This window comes from Falco naumanni, chromosome 6, assembly GCF_017639655.2.
Source record: "Falco naumanni isolate bFalNau1 chromosome 6, bFalNau1.pat, whole genome shotgun sequence".
NCBI classification, from domain to species: domain Eukaryota; kingdom Metazoa; phylum Chordata; class Aves; order Falconiformes; family Falconidae; genus Falco; species Falco naumanni.
This window is the reverse complement of record NC_054059.1, coordinates 40,672,753-40,690,039: the sequence shown is the minus strand read 5'-3', so window position 1 is coordinate 40,690,039 and position 17,287 is coordinate 40,672,753. Positions and strand designations below refer to the sequence as shown.

At 35.1% G+C, this 17,287-nt stretch overlaps 1 protein-coding gene across 3 annotated transcripts in view; it reads left to right on the top strand.

Moving 5' to 3' along the window:
- The window catches only part of PACRG (parkin coregulated), a 250,324-nt gene that overhangs the window by 212,326 nt on the left and 20,711 nt on the right, over window positions 1-17,287 (top strand). The window lies entirely within an intron of this gene.

Here is a 17,287-nt window from a genome sequence, read left to right as displayed (position 1 = left end):
GATCTTTTAAAGTTCTGTTCATTATTTCCTAATCCTAGCTGCTGTTTTTACTTTTCAGAAATGCAACCTATCTTCTCTATCACTACCTTGTAATAGCCAGCTTTCCGTGCCCTTTTCTTCCTTATTTCTCTTTCCTCCCACTTTCTTTTCTGTCTGCTGAGACATCTTCAAACACAAGACTACGTGTTCAGATAACAACTGTGCCAAAAGCTGCAGGAAGAACCCTGGCTCACAGATGCGCAGCTTCACAGTGAAGTATTGAGTGTTACTGCAGTGTCCACCAAACTAGACATTCGTAATTGCCAACTTTGTAGCATAGACAACCGTTTTGTTCATGTACCTTGCAAACATAAAAAGTTGAATTGGGAGATACCTAATTGCATTTTTTTGAAATGTAATCATAGTGTGGAATTGTAATGACGCTCAGTTAATTTTCATAAACTTTCCGTCGTACACTGCACAATCCCTCCCAAAGGCACCAGTGATACAAAAGAACGTGAACTATATCCGAATATATAGTGAACATATAGTTCTGGGAATGTTCCCCTCTGCCTGCAAGAAATTACTCATCGTGAATTAAAATGCACTGTTCATTTGCATGCAGCTACTATGTACCATCAACTGTCTGGCACTACATGGCTGAGTAAAGCCTACCCATGCAGATAAGTCATTGATAGCATCACTGTCCTGGGAAGAGTCATGCTTGTTTGTGTAGGCATCTGTGATATTGGCGTATGTAAAAAATATTCCTTTCTATACCATTATGTCAGGCCAAGAATTCAGGTAACTGGAATGATTATTTTTGTAGATCTAGTTGTAAATTTTTAGTGTGTAAGCCATTTGTTCATAGTTTCAGAGTATGGATAAAATACTCTGAAACTGTTACTGTGCCACTTGGATATGTTTTCCTGTCTGTAGGCAAGAGATATACCAAAAAATATATGGCTCCTTACAGGATATATCAGTGCAAACATAGATTTAGCTCTGCTAAATTCATAAGAATGAATAGTCATTAATTTTCTGCTCTATTAATGAAATACGTTTTCTTTGTTGAAAGCCTCTTCCCACAATCATTACCTGTTTTAATAAGATGTATAGTGACAATCCTGAAACTTCCCCAGTCTGAGAGGACCTTGTAGTTTAGGAAAACTTTTCAGGTCAGTGGGATTCCAACAAGACTGAAGAGTCTTTCCATGAGGGTAAGTAAGTAGAGTTCATCCCCAGATAATACTGGTATAAATATTTAAAAGCGTCTATGATATCCTCACTTGTGAGATGGTCAGTGAGCTTATTTGCCAAAGGAGTTAGCCATCAAATCTGGAGAATGCAGAGACGATTTGAAATTAATGTGTGCAATAAACAGTGCAATATAGAGTGCGACTTGTTGCACTGTTTGTGAAATAACACTTCAGCATGTTTTCAGACCAGGATAAAGTCTTTACATTCCTTCTAAATGTCATTACCACCAAGATGGATATATAATAAAGGACAATATTGAACCAGAAGGAACGATATCAGTTAGATTTAAATCTATGACTTACACTTATCAGAGAAAAATAAGCACAGCAATCAAACAAATTTTGTAGGTGCGGTGTATTGTTCTAACAGCAATTTTTGTCACCTCTGAATTGGACCAAAACGTGAAGGCAACCTGAAGGAATGCAGTTCAATTACTTATATCAGAGAGATCCTAAGCACGTGTTAATTTAAACTGGCTCTTATGGCATTTCCCAAACCATTGTTTCACAGCAGTTGCACAGATTACATCTAGATAATTTTTGAATTTTTAGTTCACAGGATGGAGCAATTTCAAAGTCCTGTACCAAAATTCGTGAGATCGTTGTTCATATAGAGTAGCTGGACATACACAAGTGCATTTAATATTCCAGGCTGTTCTACCCTACAGATGACATGAGCCAAGGTCTGCTTTTCCTGTTCTTGATGGGCTGCTCAGGTAAATGATAAAGATCTAATGAATTAAAAACTAATAGCTAACAGATGTACAGACGCTATCCACTCAATTAATGCTGCTGTACATTATGTGGAACTAATGCAAATTACTGTATGCAGAATGTTTACAGATTGGAATTGTGCTTAGCAACTCAGTGAGTGCCTCAGTGGAAGTATTTCCAATATATTAGAAGTGTTGTGAAGGAACTAGTAGGGCACAATCACTGCAGCATTTACTCATCGTCTTCAGGTTCTAATTAGCTCTTCTTGCTTAGGCTGCATTTTATCATTCTTTTTTAGAAGGTGAGATAGTACTGAATTTTCCTACAGTTAAAAAATTATAAACGCAGAAAATCAGTATTGCTGATTAAATGCTCTTCTGTCTCAAAAAGACTTACTTAATTAAATACATCTAAAAAAAGGCATATAAGCTGTGGCACTTTAAAAACTCGTACTCTGGTGCCAATATGTCATTCATTACACATTAAGTATTTCAGGCTGCTAAAAATTATTTTTCCATTCACTCTGCAAAAAGGATGATTTGTCCAGATATTACAGGGAATTGTTTCTTTTGATATTCAAATGAGTTCAGACCCAAACTAACATTTCCAGGGAACTCAATGAGTAATTGCAAATCGCAACTGAAATGAGCCTTGTGTGGTTGATAGTTTAGTCAACAACTAGTTGTCTCTTCCACATGAATGCTATGCATACCGGACTAGAAATATTTCCAATTTTTTTTTTCATAATACAAAAATATGTTTGAAAAAATGATTGAGCTTGGACAGTGTTTAACAATTGCCTACAGCCAGCTCAAACACTTCAGCTGATTCTTAAGATGAAGAAAAGAGAAATAATAGTAGTTAAAAGAGGAACAGGGAGCAAAACAAGCATGCTTCACCTGAAGCATGGAAGTTAGGTATGATATGTGCAAGGCAGTGACAAGTGATAGAATCAATAGCAAAAATCAATACAAATCTGTTGTAAACTTGTGTTTATACCACACACAGTATCACTAGAACAAGTGTCATGATAGTTAGACATTGTGTGCAGGCAGTGCCATTTACAATGCCTTCGGTAAAAAAAGATTTTCACATCTAATAGCCAAAGCCAGCAAGCTAAGCAGGGTTATTATTTTTTCTACATTTAAAAATATATACCTATTGAAAGACTTTATGTTTAGGTGCTATTTAAGGGAGTTAAAGTGCTTTTAAGTGTGAAATTAATTTATTTCATTCTCAGCATAAACAGTAATATATCTGCCCAGTAGTATTCATGAGCAACTTGTAAGGAGTAAAAAAAATGCTGTCCTATTTTGCAATATGGCCTTTATTACAATTTGTATATCAGTTATGGAATTAAGTTTGATCATTAAAGCTACCATCCAGTCATTTGGTCTGGAAAAAGCTAGGCTATGGGAGACTTGCAGTCTGAATTCAGGGTATCACAGTAATACTGGGGTACTATGAGAAAAAGGCAAACAAAACCCATAGCTACAAGGTCATACCTGCTGCAGTGTTTATAACTCCACCGAATCTCCAGTAAGCAGCATGTTACATTTTTATTTAACATAGTCAGGAACTCCTGAAGTCTTTGCTAGGATGGTAGAAGGGAACAACCACTTGAGGTCTGGGCTGCCTGCAATCAAATCATCAACTTCACTGAAGAGCAGAAATTCTGGGATTGAGATTATTTACGAACCTAATTGAACCAGTCTACACTGGTTTACCCCAGGAAAGGGAAAAAGAGAATCTAACAGGGGGAAAATCTACCTTTAAAATGGAAAAGCAATGAAATTACTTGGTTTGCATATTTCCAATCTTCTTGAATTTATGGTTGCCTTGCTGAGAAAAATTTAACCACTGTCTGCTGAAGAAGTATTATTTTATTTATAAAATTCTGTTGTGTCAGCATCCAAGATTTCCTCTAGTATGTTGTTTAACATCTTTACATTCTTTTTTTCAAACGTGATAAGCTGCCTTTCGCACCTGACCTAACAATTGTCCTGATACAAACTCTTTTTTCCTCCTCAAATGTCTGTCAGTATCTTTAATGTAAGAGCTTTCAAAATGACTGTGATTAGGGTCAGTTCAGGATCCTAAATGGGTTTTAACTTGGCTCTACCAAAGCTTCTTGTGCTCTGTTTTCTTGCCCATAAAATGAAACTAATGACATATTATTTCCTGTCAGCAATATAAGCAAACATATAATCTATGAGCATTCCAAATAAAAATATTTTAGCATTAGCAGGGTAAGTCTTCTATCTATCTGTGGTATTTCTTATCATCTATAATAATTAACTACTCCTTAAGCACTTTGAGAGTCTGGAACAAAAGCATTGTTATTTATAGGTCTTATTTGTGGTTTTCAAACAAAGACACAACAAAGCTGTAGTTCTTATATAGATATTTTCACTGGCTCAGATATGGTATAAACCTTTGCATACTTAATACCTGTGGTCGTTTGATTTCCTTGATTGTGAAGGTCAGCAGCAGCATAAACTAATACTAGAATGTAAAGCTGAGTAAGTAGAATCGGTTGGTAGTTAAAGAGCTTAAAATAGCCTAATGTAGGTTCTGATAGCTATGTAACTAGCATATACAGAATTTCCTCTGTTCTACTCTTCAGCTGAAGCCAATCTGAACCCCATTTTTCATGCATTTCATCAAAAAATGAGCAGCTGAAATGAAACCAATTTGGGGCATGATAACTGTGTGAGAAATCAGCATTTGAGATTTGGTTAACTATTTTGAGGTATTTCAGTCAGACTGCTGCTCAAAATTGCTAGATTTAACAAACAATAAAAATAACTTTTCCATTTGACATTTCTCTTGGTGTCTATTTACTAAGGAGGTTAATTTTTACCTATGTTAGGAAAGAAATTGCTTTTCTGTAGGTTCCACATTCCCCTGCATAGTCTTTCCCTTTGTCCAAAGAAAGTGTGGAGCTGCAGGGGTTTTTTAATTCAAACCCATGACTTTCACGTATTTGAACAATTGTTCATGCATTGCAGAACTCTCCCTGAACTTGTATGTAGCTATAGAGCCATTCACACAGCTTTTCGAGCAGTGACTGTGCACGGGGAAATAGGAGCATCCTTCTTGTATAGAAAGGTTAGTGTTCAGTTCTCTATAGGTTTGAAGTCTTCTGCACTGCTCCATGCTAATTTTCTCCATCATTCCTCCAGTCTGTTCATTAATGGTAGTGGGATAGATATGGCTATAGAAGGATATAGATGTTGGCAGGACATAAGGTAACAATATAAATAACAACAAATTCATTTCCAGCAGTAGAGAGCATTCTGAAGAAACTGGTGATCTCTGTGACTGCAGCTGTAGGTTCCTGTGAGCCCTCCCCTTCCCCAGCTTTAATGGGAGTGGGGCAATTCCTTTTCTGTCTCTCAGATGGATATAAAGAAAGCACCTCTTAGGAGCCTTCTGGCTCAACTGAGCTCATATAAGCAAAACTAGGAGGGATGAAGATGGATTTGCATGTATATCTTCCACGGACTCATTCATTTTGCAAAACTTTAGCTGCTGCTCCTTGCCAAAACACCTTACTACACTGAGATTGAATTATTATTTAAGTCAATATTCTTTGCCCAAGATTTTCACAGATTTTTAGACAGAGCTGACACACATCAGTACTTTCTACCATTAGTTTAGTAGCTGCTGTAGGGAAACTGAACTAGAACTCATAGAGGTGTTGATAAGACATTTTTGCTAGCTCATACTGCAGAGGATTTTGAGCACTCCTTCTGTTACCTCTGTTTGCTTTTCCTATTAAAGAACTTTGATGATATGTTCCATTTGATACAAAGCTGGTTGTAAGGATAAAACATGTTCAAGGCTGATTGATAGGGTGAGTAGTATGCAAATTAGAGTAGGTTGATAAGTAGTGAAGGGGTTAGTAGAAAAGGGAGTGAGAGATATGGAAGCAGAACTCTGGATGTGATACAGTGGAAAATGGTAATCCAGAAAGGTGTCTAAAGAGGGCTGGCTGGTTTGCATCAGAGCTCCGGGCTAAGAAGATGACAGCAGCTGCGTTTTGAGTTGGGTTGAGAAGGAGCAATTTCTGTCAAGGAGACTAGAACTGAAAGGATTATTGTCAAGATGGAAGATTATAATGAAGTTAGTATGTTGCAATTCTGTTAGTCAGTAAGGTGAAAACCACACCATGTTAGTAAGCTTTGGGACAATGAGATTGGTTTTGCTTTGTCCCTTCTAAAATTTTGTTTTCTACAATCTGTCCACCCTCTTCTTCACTGACTGTGGTTTTTACTCTAATTATTTCCTTTCTTGTATTTGCTTTTAATACATAAGAGAATATTCAATGTAGTAAATCTATTTTCTTACACGTTTAGAAACAATGCACATTATTTATTTTCAAAATTATATAATAGCTTATGAGAATGAGGGCCTACTACTGTGATCACTGCTTTTCCTGCTCCGTTAACCCACAAAAAGCTCAATTTCTAACAAAATCTAAATCCATTCCAAAACTAATGTAATCTCTAATGTTAATTCATTTCTGTAACGCCCTTAAGTAAGATATGATATATCATCTTTTGTTCAGTATATACATGATTTCTATGGAAGAAGACTGCAAAATGGTTCTAGGAAATTATTGGGAGGGGTTGTTTGTGGGGTTTTTTGATTAAGCATCCCTAATCAGTTTCATTCATCTTCTCTGTAGGTGGACTTGTACTTTCATAAAATAATTATGTCTGGTTTATTTTTTACTGGTCAAACCACTTATGTTTCATACTGCTCTACTCTCCCATCAAATATTGTTTGGTTTTTGTTTTGGTTTGTCATTCACACATTTAACTTATGAATGAGCTGTATTTTTGAAGAACATTGGTTCTGCTCTTGGCTGTACTGCAGGGAAGTATGAACTCTTAGGCTAATGCTACCTTTTTTGCTGAAATTGTGATTTATTCAGTGATTATATTGTGTAGACTTATTCTTTCAAATGTTTTGAGTAAACAGTGGCTCAACCAATTTTCCATTCTTTCATATGTAGAATTCCAATATGAAGTTCATGACAGACTGTAGATTTCTTGTGTAGAAATTTCAGAGAACTTCTATGCTAATATTTTTGTTGTTATCATCATCATCATCATCTGTGTGACAATACAACATACACATTAATAACTATCCTTTACTCACTTGGAAGTATGATGCAAATCTGAATGGTGTCACCATAAAAGATTACATATAAAGCTACATATATGAATTAACTCCAAGAACCGAATTTTATTTCATTCATTACTTTCATTATTATTTTTTTTTTCCCTTTAGTCAAAGGCAAATTAAAATGGAAAGTGAAATAATGATAGAATAACTTCTTCTGTCTTTCTGGTCTTTATCCACACTTTCCTTTAAGGCAAATCCACCCCCTCTGAATTTGCATAATGACACAAGATCCAGACTTATTCTTCCTTAAATGGAGAAGATTCACTTTGGCCACATCAACACTGATTATATTTTTTTTTCCCCGGAAAGGGAAGTGAAGCCAGTTGGTTAGTATGAGACAAGTTAGATTTACAAATTACTTTGGTTCCCCATATGCAATTCCTACCCCAGGGAATAAATGACTGACACACCACTCCACACCATCATAACAATGTGTCACCCAAGACCATTATTTTTCAAATATTAGTGGCATCCCTCCAACTGGCCAGAAGGTTGCAGGCACATTTTTTAATCAGTACTTGGCCCATTGCAGGAAGCTGAAGTCACACCATTTAATATGTGCTCATGATAAATTTCAACTTCTTGTATAATAAAATGGAACCTAATGAAGCACAGCACGATTGTGGTGAGTTGGACAGCAGTAGAACAAGGCAGGAGAATACTCACTTATTGACATTACCAAACCCATTTTAAAAGCATTGACATTTAAACCAACTCATATTCAATTATTAAAAAGGGACCAGGTGAGCATACTGTTGTCTTCATAAGGAAGAAGATGATAACAGTTCATTAGTTATTAGCTAATTGACAGTCTCATTGCTTAATGTCTTTACATTTAGTAAGTACTTCTGTACCAAGTGATTTCTATCTATTTTATTTTTCATCAATATGTAAAATGTGACATTTTACTTCTTCTGTCCACACATATGAGGGAGGTTAAATGATCATGTTTTGACAATTTGTATTAAGATATTTCCAATATCAATTAAGATATTTCCAACATACATTGTTTTTGGAATCAGTAAATACATTTTTTAAGATGCAGTTAGACATAAGAGTAAAATACCTCTCTGATTTTTCACTATAGATGAAATTTAGGTGTTAATCCTGTCTTAAGCAAACCAGAGGTTTCCTGACTAGAAATCTGTGGGGGAGGAGGGGCAGATGGACCCCACAAGGAAAACAGGAAGATCTGACAAAAATGCCCAGAATAGAATGAGTTTGAAAAGAATAATAAAGAGACAAACATGTTTATTCTTCCATAAATTAGTACTTTACTGTAATTTTTACTCACAGCAATGAGAAGTACATATTTTTCTCTCCTTTTTTCTATGCCGTCCTTGCAATTCACAAGCAACACACTATTGCTCTTATAGTATCTTGGAACAAGGAAGGCTGAAAAAATATATATTCAGGAAATTAATGCCTTGCTCACCTGTATCAATTTCATTACCAGAAAACCTATTGATTTTTATTAAGGCAGATTTTTGGGAAGTGCAAGAAAGACTATAACCATTCCTATTTGTGTGACCCAATAAATTTCTTCAGGGCAATGTGGCACAGCAACAGCTATGACTGTTGTATCTGTACTGCAGATATACTTCTTACTTTTTGTTAGGAATAGAATTTTTAAAGATCCACTAATACTATAGACTGCTATAAACAGCAGTAGAATCGTCCTGCATCAGGGCGTATATTTGTTAATTCTCACAGGCTGAAGCCAGTCCTGGTGCCAGTATCTAAATGATTGGGAGGGAGGAATAGGGGGAAGGAACACATTGAAGCTGGGCTACCAGAGATTCAATACATAACCTAAAATAATATTTTGCTTAAAAAAAACCCAACGAAAACCCAAAAAACACTGTAAGCGCTGTCTCTCACAAAATTTGTGATGTGCTATCTGAATCATTTTCACCTTTCAGCAGTTAACTATAATTTACCTTAAGTATATTAAGATAACAAATATTCCAGATTACTACCTTCTCTTGAAAAAAGGTTTCCTCATTACATTTTACTCTTGCTTATCTTACCAATCTTATATATGGAGTGGTCAAAGGAAATATGGAGAATCTGAGAGGATAAATGGAGCAATGATCAGTCTTCAGGGCTGGTAACTTTACATAACTTCTTAACCAAAGTCACAGGGTCTATTCCAGCAGCTGGAATAGATTCCCTGACCGCAGTCACAGAGCGGCTATAGTATTTTGCCACTGCTGAAAAAGTCAGCCACTTTCTCACCTTCCCTCCTGTCCAGGGGGTCCTGCTGCTTCATTCAGCTCACCCCTAAGAGAGCTGATTCAGTTAAGTATTTTGGCAGAAATTGAATCTACCAACAAAAAAGAATGATTGGTATTTCTTCTGGGTTTGTGAGCTGAATCAGCCTACAAATATCTGAGATGTGTAGAGAAGGTGACAGGAAGGAATGCTTCTGGGACCCATGGAAGAATAACAGCTCATGTTCAGCTACATCTAGGGCCCCAAAATATAAAATAACTAAGTACTGGATTTTTTAGCATTGGACAATTACAAAAAAAAAAAAAAAAAAAAAAAAAAAAAAAAAGGAAATCCTGCCTAACATGAAATTAAAATGCATCCAGAATAGGAGATGATTTTATCAGGGAAAGGAGGAAGAAGAATAATCAAAGTGTGACAAAAGGTTAGCAGTTGGGCTAAGGAGGGTTGTTTCCATTAAATCTCTCTCTACTCATTCATGAGAAGAAAGCTTCTCTAGAAGTCAGTTCCAAATGACGACCTAATTTTAAGCATTTTGATTCACCTCAGGAGGAATCTAATCTCTTCGTGTACTATAAATGTTGATGAGACTAAGAGACTAACCTCAGGCTAATGTTAGCCTTTGTGATTGCCTTCCAGTGACTTCAACAATGTGCAAATCAAATTCAAATGAGTGAAAATGCTAAGAATTAATATAATTTGGTGCAAAATCCAGGTCTGGTAATTTAAAGGAGATTCTAGATTTCACAAAATTATTCAGAAACCTAAGAATAGTGTAGAAAAAACTTCTGTGTGGTAGAAAAAACTTTTATTTGTTGGCACTGATTTCCCTGCGCTCCAATACACACACATTTCCCTGGAGGACAATTTTGGAATGTTTATAACAAGGCAAAAAGTTATCAGCAGCTGGAAGACAGAAGTGGTAATTTCAGCCAGTAGACACTGGTTAAACTGTGACAAAACTGAAATGTCTGAAATTATGTTTGTTCTAGGGCTGGATTTGACCTAAAATGTCCTAAATTCTAGGAAGACTTTTTTTTCATTTTATATTCTAATTTCTTAAAATTTTATTGTTCTTCTTATATGAGGTTATGTGGATCACTAAAATAACTCCTGTGCCCTAATATAACTCCTGTATCTTTTTTACTTTACTGACATGTTACTTACGTTACTATACAGAAGGCTTTTTTGCTGTGATACTGTCTTCTGGTAATCCATTGATTATGTTTGTATAACAATTCAGCATGATACAGTTTAGTCAAAAATGAAGTAGTTTCGGTATAATTTATTAACCCAAACGAAAAACACATTCGGAATTGACATACCAGCTCCCTCTGCACATTTTGAAAATGTGGGAGATTTCATGATAGAATTCAGATCTGGGTGAGCTTTAAACATTCTTGCTCAAAAAGTGAGTATGCAGAGCTATCTAGCTCAAAATCAATGTCATGCTCTATTATCTGTCACCTGTAAAAATCTCAGAGTTCCTGGCATTGGTATTGGTTAGATTACTAAGTCTGATTAGAGTTTGGTTTTGTTGTTGGGTTTTTTTATTAATTTAGAAATCTCTACTGTGCAAATGTATTATTTAACTATGATGGAACACAAAGCTTCAACACATGCTTAAAATAATTAATACTTAATTCTAAAGCTAAAATTCTAGAATAAAGCATTCAATAATACATTTTCCACAAAAGTTTCAGGATGAGTTTATGTGCTGGTATGTTACAAACAAATATTTTTAGGTGAGGTTGGCAGACAGGAGAAGGATATCCACTACTATTTCTGACAACACAGAAATGAGAATAAGACAAAACAGAAAGCAAATTGTTAAATGTACCTTTGAAGGTAAGGCTAAAGTATTTTTCCTCTTATGTTATGATTTCTAAGGAAATAAAAATGACAGTAAGTTTTCTGCCACAGTTCAGGAATCTGTAGCTTATACTATGTCAACACAGTTTTAGCTTTCCCTGGTTTTTTTGTAACAGCCTGCTCATGAGGAAGAGATAATATCTTTTCAGCTTTCTCAAAAGAAGGAAAACTTTAAATCAGCTGGGGTTTATCTGCTTTACATGCATTATAGCACACCTACTGTAGTTCATGCCATGCTCTACATTAAAATTTTAATAATATTTTTAATACCTACATTATTTATTATCACTGTATGACCAATTTCTACAGTAACTCCTTGAGTCTGCAAACACATAAAGAGGTATGCATAAGTTTACCTTGTGTGTAGTTCCCTGCCTTTTGGTTGGACTCACTGTGTGAGTAAAGTTTTGCATATATATAAAAATGTTTGCAAATCAGAGCTTAGAAATTTGCTCAGCATTAGGGCTGAACAGAAAATGAACTTTTTTGCCTAAATTATGTCTTCCAAAGAAAGCTATTTTGTAGTCATTGAAACTTCTGTAACTTTTTCTCATTTGGCATTTTTTATTGAAAAAGTAATAAAGGATTAATTGACTAACAGAAAACTTCCATGCTTATATTTACATTAAAAAATATTATCTGAACAATAAATATTTTTGAAATTTCCATCAAAAAATGCTATATAGTCCTGGCAGAAATGTCATTCTCCATATGGTACGATTTTTAAAATAAAACATTGCTTCAATAGCTTTTTAATTTTTTATAGGTCAAGGATTTTTTAAAAAGACAAAAAGAAGATGATAATAGGATAATAGAGACTTTCTGGACCAAGCATCCCCTTGCAATAATTCTTATAGAGGAGTTCAAACTGAAACTTGTACAACAGAATTTCAAGTGCTATGTTTATTTAGTATCCTCAGTTTTCCTTAAATTTCCTTTCTGTACAGAGTATCTTCTATAAATACAAACCAACCTGTTTCCTTGGCTCAGTATCAGGAAAGTAATGAATCATTTCATATACTGATGTGCTCAAGATGGTATGAATATTTAAAATGTGGATATACAATCTAACTCTAAATAGAATATCTATGCCTGGAATTCCAAAAGCTGCTAGAAATTTTTAAGCTTTTAAAAAAGTATGACTGAAAATACCTAAGTTGTGAAGGTAAAAGTGAGGACTTGAAAGGACTGAGATATACACTGTTCCTTCTTGATTTAATGCAAGTTTTGTGTCAAAAGTTTGTCACAAATTTTAAATCATAACTTATTTTCATTCCTCAGAATAATATTAAAGTGTAAAAGTCTATGGAAATTAATTCACACGTCATTGTGTGTGTAAAGTGCATTTATTAAAAATTTTCTGCTTTTCAAATTGATTTATTTATTTCAAATTGATTTATTTATTTCAAATTTATTTATTATGTTCACTTTGTTTAAAGGCAATCCTGTGATTTCATCTTTTCTGCCTCAGGTTAGAGCATTGCCTTGTACAAAATTAACACGTCTAATTGCATAAATATTTATTCATAGATGACGTTTCAGCTAACTCAGTAGAATCACTTATTTTGTAAAGTGTTGTGGAGTCAGACTTCGGTCTTTCCTTACTAGTAAAAATACAAATCTGTTTTTAAAAATGTCTTACAATATGCAAAATACTTTCTAGCCAGAAAGAAGCACCAAAGTATCTGTTTTCTTATTCAGTGTTGGTTTAATATCTTTAATATTACTTCTCAATTCAGAAAGAATTTCGACTGAAACTCTGCTAATGAAAAAATCTCTAATTTCCCTGTGTATCTCTGAACATGAGCAGTAGGAGGATCTGACTTTAGAGTTCTTCCATTTCTGTTCACAGCCAAGAACAGGAAAGACTTCTCATATTTGCATTTTCCTTGTTTAAACTAGGGATGAATCCAGAATTTGGGGTTGCAGTGTTTTACAAGATTTATAGAAAGTTAATGTGGATCTTCCAGCTAATACACAAGCGTTTCAGTGACTTCACAAGGAAAGGGGAAAAACGTGGGCTAAGTAGCCTTTAGGACTTACATTTCTGCTAACCTGGAGACCAGGGTCATAGCCCATCCCAAAAGTTCTTGACTAATCAATTAGCCTAAACAGAATCTCCCAGAAGACACATTCATAGAATGGATCCTGTGACTTTACTGTTGCACAATCCATCAAGCCTTGTTTGCTGGGACCTAGTCAGGTTACAGCCCAGAGCAGTAAGGAATGTGACACTGTGGCATGCGAAGAATGCAGCCTGTTACCCATGTGTGATAACCCAGCCCAGCGTCTCCCTGGCTGTTGAACACATGGCTGACTTGTTTACAAAACGAACCTGAACAAGCCACAGCATCATTGTTTACTTTGCTATTATTCACACCATTCTATTGCATTTCATGCCATTCACCATTTCAGGCCACCGTGCATTAATATATTTATTTGTATATAACAGAAGTGTGCAAAAATTAACAAGTATGAGCCTGAATAAAAAAGGACTATTAAAATCCTTTACATTTAATTTTCAGTCTGTCAATGTATTTCTGAGGTTTCGATAGAGGATGTTCCAGCAGTGACCTGGGAAATTGGTTCTTCTGGTAATGAATTTAGCCAAATGCTTATAATCATTTGAAGTAAACATTGAATAATTAACATCAGCATTGGCTTACAGTTAAGCACATAATGTAGTACATTTCCTAAACTAGGAAGTATTTACACATGTTAACTGATTTCCTGAAGTAGGGGCCTGCAGTCTAAAAATCAAGTATTTTGATTGCTTTCTGTTTTGACTCCTGGACCTTAATTTGAATTCAAAGATTTAAGAGGGCATGAGTATGTTATCTCTTATGTAGCACCAAATCATTCTTTTATCATTCAAATTGTCTTCACGTGGGAAAAAAACAACAATGCATCTTATTGATGCATTGTTTCAGATTTAATTGCTTAAACTGTTGTCTAATGAAAATATTTGCTAAAACTTGCTGCTTATCTGCATTTTGTTGACTAAAGACTGCAAAAGTTTGCAGACAGGAAGCGCCAGCGCTTGGACTGGTAGCCTGTGAACTTTAAGAAGCTCAAAATTTTGGTTTACTTTGGATATTTACCCAGTACTGAGAGCAAGTGAGTCTTTTCAGAATGAGAAATGAGCCTGTAATTTTGCCAAGTAGAAAAGAGTTCAAATAAATCTTCAGATAGATCGGCAAATTGGGAATGGATAGAAAAGTCAACAGAGGAGCCTTTCTGATGCCAGGCTGATAGTTCTGCACTGACTAAAGTCTGTAATTCTCCATTATTGCTGGATGAAGTTGCAGGAAGACACCAGGAATGGAAAGATAAACTACTTGCAAGTCTACCCCACTGGGAAAACATGGAATTTATGTTGTCCCTGGTAATTAATGTCTTATCTTACTTACCTAGTTCTACATTTCTTAAGCCTTTTTATGGGAAGAAGGCTCAGGCAGCGACATTCTTTTTCCTAAACTGCAAATGGATATGTGCTTTGTACAATTCTTCCCGTGGACAGGATTTACTCTGGAAGCAAGATCAAGATTGTCAGAAACGAATGCATATGTAATCTGCAATATCAGCCATCAAAAAGGTAGTTTCTATCTGCCCACGTCCTTAAGCGTATTTGCATAAATGGGCTTACTGGTTTCCTGCAAAAAATAAATTGAGAATGAAGTTAGTGGCAGAAGGCCACTGCAAGCAGCAAAGAAAGAGATTTATCTACTGACATCATAATAATCATCTTAATTAGCTGAAATTTACATCAGTTGTGTTTAAATGAAATCTGATTCTGTATTCTCTTGTATGTACATAATCTTCACGCTTCCTGATAACTTCGAGAAGAACCATCATACAGCATTTCCTTCCAATCCTCTTTCTGCTCTTTCATTTTACTATTTGTGGGGAAGGAGGGACTGTTTGTCCTTGTTACTGTCATTTCTTGTTTTGTGTGTGATTTCAGTTCTTGGAAAAATAAAATGTTGTTTACTGTGGAAAGGAGATAAATGAAGAAGTATCATGCATACTTTTTCTACATGAATGTTGTAGCTTTTGCATTTTACACAGCTTCTAGTACAGTTTCAGACTATTTGAATATAGTTGCCAATCACAATTAGCCAGAGAAAATTACATGGTGATTTTGTATGGTGAACAAATGACAGCAGGAAACATATTTCATTTATACTTTAACTTCAACTTCCAGCTCTCATCTGTTGGGTTGAAAAGACCATTAGTGTGTCAAGTCACCATGCTACTTGTATTTCTTCTCTTTTCTTTGCTTTCATACCTACTTTAAAGTCTAAAAGTTTCCTGATAAAATTGTTGAAACCTGCTCTCCCTTCATACAGAAGCTGATTTAACGTTTTGTACGGGCCGCTGATTTCATCATGTGGGTGACTGTGGTTGCAGAATGAGCTTAGATGATCTTTATCTTACGTCTTTTGGACAACTTAAGGGTTAGTTGAGCAATCTTGCTACTGATTCAATTTTGGTTTTTTTATTAACCTCCAAAGCTTGCGTGGAAAGAGAAAAATACTTAAAGATTATTTTTTTCTTGGGCTGACTGATTTTAGAGAACATCCTGTGCCTTATTTGGCTTCTTGTTTGAAGGGTTTTTTTCTGCACCTTGTTTTCTTTTATGCTATTGCAAACAATCCTAGAAACATTATATTTAGGTAAAAGTCTGGTATTAATATTACTAAGGACTGTAAAAGTTGATAATCCATAGCTCAACTGATCAGCTTCTAAATAGTAAAAAGCCAAAAAAAATATTCTAAATAACTGACACCATGTACTGTACCCATGTGGACTTCTTATATGTTAATTATTAGTTTGTCATTTGAAAATATATTTCAAACTATATTTCCAAGGTAGTGTAGCTCACTGAAAAAATTATGTACATGCTAGTTCAGACATAAATGGGAACTTGCTACCATAGCTAGCAAGCCATAAAGTAAATAATCACTGAGATAATTATCAAATTATACTAACTATACATCTGAAAGAGAGTAGAAAAAAAATATTATTATGGGGTCCTATTTATAAGTGATGCACTTGAATGTTAGCATATTTATCAGAAAAATTCCCAGGTGGATTCGGTGTTTTACTGGAGCCCAATTTGGAAATACGGTAAGCAGGCAAAGTTCACTGATGCTCAGGGCTTTATTTACATGGGTTTAAGTTTGGGGTTTCATCTTTTCTGTATTTTTATTTGGTCAGTTGTTTGGGGCCAACAAAATTTATATATTTTATTTGTTCTAATCCATATTCTAATCAATCATGGGATTCAGAAATATGGAAGTTATGAAAGAGTATGTTAAAAAGATAGCAATCATCAGGAAAACGTTTTAAAAATGTTGGAGGATATGCTATAATGATGAAATCAGAAGTAGAAGTTATTGAGATGTAATGGTACAAAATCCAGACATTATATGGCAGTTAGGCTCTACTTAATGCAACCTATGATCTACAAATTTGGAAAAAGAAATGAGATTTCATTTCTAGCATACATGCTAAATTAAATTACATCTAACATGCTGACAGTACACTTTTCATTTCCTCATTCACAGAGAGATATTGCATTTAGCCAGTTCAGCATGAAGCAATGATGGGTACCAAACAAAAAAAGACCCCAACCAGTACTACTCGGTATTTAGCATTACAAACATTATACTAATGTTATTGTTGTTTAAAATGGTAGATGTCTTTTCTTAGATTCTGTTTGTAGACCTATTTGAACCTCCATTAATTACAATAGAGGACATGCATATATTAATGAGGTGAATTTGACCTCTAGATAGTAGGACTAGGAAACACCTCTTCCTTAGTAATTGCCTTTATCTTCCTGAACAAAAGTGGATGCATCTCTTTAATATTCATAGACATCCCTAAAGACCATGGCCTTGTCATTTCCGTGTTCACATGGGCTGTGGTGAAACTGGTCTAATGGCAGTATTATAAATGAAACAGCTCCAGGGAACTATCTCCAGCACTGAAAGCTCATAATATAAAATGGTGGGCTCTGTCCCATACTA